This window comes from Cololabis saira, chromosome 14 (genome assembly GCF_033807715.1).
Source record: "Cololabis saira isolate AMF1-May2022 chromosome 14, fColSai1.1, whole genome shotgun sequence".
Lineage (NCBI taxonomy): Eukaryota > Metazoa > Chordata > Actinopteri > Beloniformes > Belonidae > Cololabis > Cololabis saira.
The window spans coordinates 42818992-42821137 of record NC_084600.1 but is presented as its reverse complement, the minus strand read 5'-3'; the positions used below and the strand labels follow the sequence as shown (position 1 = coordinate 42821137).

Below are 2146 nucleotides of genomic sequence, written 5' to 3'. Positions count from 1 at the left end.
GAAAGTATTGTTTTGCTTACAAAAAATTTAAATTGAATTTTTTTAAAGATTGTCAACATCCCCAAGAAGATCGTCACCACAGCTGAGGCTGTATGGAGCCAAATCAAGGCCAAATGTTTTGCTAATTTGAAAATAAAATTTGAACCTGAAAATTCAAGTTTTGATCATGAACTTATTTTTTTACAGTTTCAATCAGTATCAGACCTTTTTTCCGTTTCAGATCTTTTTTTTTCAGTTTCACATCTTTTTTTTCAGTTACACATCTTTTTTTTCAGTTCCAGACTTTTGGAGAAGGGTACGGCTGCAGACCCGGAGGCAGCAAATCTGAGCATTAGATCTGAACCGCAGTTCTAGACGTCACAGAGCCCCCCACTGGATCACTTTATAACTGCAACTAAATCAACAGTTCAGATCGAGACTTCTCGTTTTTTTCCGGCAGCGTGCTGTTTTCTCCTTTTCTCAAGATGGATGACGACCGGAGTGTGAGTATAACCGTGAATCACATTTTTTGTGTATTCTTTTCAAGATATATTGGCACTTAATTGATCTGCAAAAGTGATTTAATCAATCAGTGAAATGCCTAACATGATCCACAAACTATATTGTTAAGTTAAATTTGACAGAGAAATTAACGTTAATGACTCTATTTGCCACGATAGTCAGAAAAGTGCGTAGGCTAAAATGTTTTACTTGTGATGTGGATTACATGAGAAAAGCATGAAGGTCCTATTTTTATATATATATATATATATATATATATATATATATATATATATAAACATGAAACTTGAGCTAGCTAGCTAGCTAGCTCAAGAATACTACTAATACTACGTGGCACAATTTCTATTGTCTGCAATATATATTTTTCATTTATTATGTGCAATAAGAACATGATCTCTGGTATATTACCAATCATTACCAAGATTAATCTTGTAAATAATGTCATGGTTATTATATTGATTATATATTTTATACTATTATTGTTAGGGTTGTTATTTTTTTCGTCCCAATAATTAATTGTTCATATATTTTTTGTTATTGCTACTCTTCAATCAACTGTGCAGTTGCTGCTGTAACTGTGGATTTCCCCATTGTGGGACAATTGAAGGAATATCTTAACGTATCTTTTTATTCATATTATACATTATGTGTGTTTATATAACTATTCACATTTATATCACTATATAGCCTATATTTAGATATTTTGTGGACAGAAATTTAGCTAATCCAGTGCATAAGATGAAAATGTATATTTGTCCGTTATTAGGTTTTGGCCCAGTTTTGTCTGTAAAACAGTGTAAAAATATTAACTTGGACTAATTGAACACTCTTTTTTAGGTACACATAACAATCCAGAAAGGAAGGGCCTTGCCCCAACTTCACAGATGCACATCATGCTGCAATAACTACCACTGTCCATTCTGCAGCCCTACAGTTTACTACCCCTCCCCGTTGAACAAATGTCAGATACACATGGATCTTCATTTTAACAGAGCTGTTAGCCATGAAGGTAAAGTTTGAAAACATTCTCCCTGTGTGTGTGCATGTAGTGCATGCTGGAACTTCATTGTTGATGCAGGATTTGTATTTTTAAGTGACAATTTGTAATGGAAAACTGATTATATAATAATATTTATATCTATGTGCTTATGTTTAAGAATACACCATTCACAGATGTGGACTGGGATGTCGGCCGCAGCTGCATTATCACTGTCCATACTGCAGTTCAACAATAAAACGGAAAGACGATTTTATTAAACATATAGATTGGTGCAAGAAGAAACCAGGTTCCAACCCTACAGTCCCACCAACCACCACCACCCCCCAGGCACCAACCACCACCATCACCTCCCTGGCACCAACCACCACCACCCCCCCCCCAGGCACTATCCACCACCACCACCCCCCTGGCACCAACCACCACCACCCCCCAGGCACCAACCACCACCACCCCCCCCAGACACCAACCACCACCACCACCCCCCTGGCACCAACCACCACCATCACCTCCCTGGCACCAACCACCACCACCCCCCTGGCACCAACCAGCCTAGCCACCCCAAGTGCACAGGTGAGAAGGTCTAGCATAAAGCTGGCACTCCACAAAAAAATGCCCCATATGCCAGACTACCATGCACAAAAAAAA

At 38.3% G+C, this 2146-nt stretch overlaps 1 long non-coding RNA gene across 1 annotated transcript; it reads left to right on the top strand.

Annotated features, from left to right (window-relative positions):
* The first annotated feature begins 395 nt into the window (after positions 1-395).
* Positions 396-1846, top strand: LOC133459339 (uncharacterized). The gene is made up of 3 exons (XR_009784050.1): positions 396-482; positions 1339-1510; positions 1659-1846. It is a non-coding gene; the product is annotated as an uncharacterized LOC133459339 (long non-coding RNA).
* Positions 1847-2146: the final 300 nt, after the last annotated feature.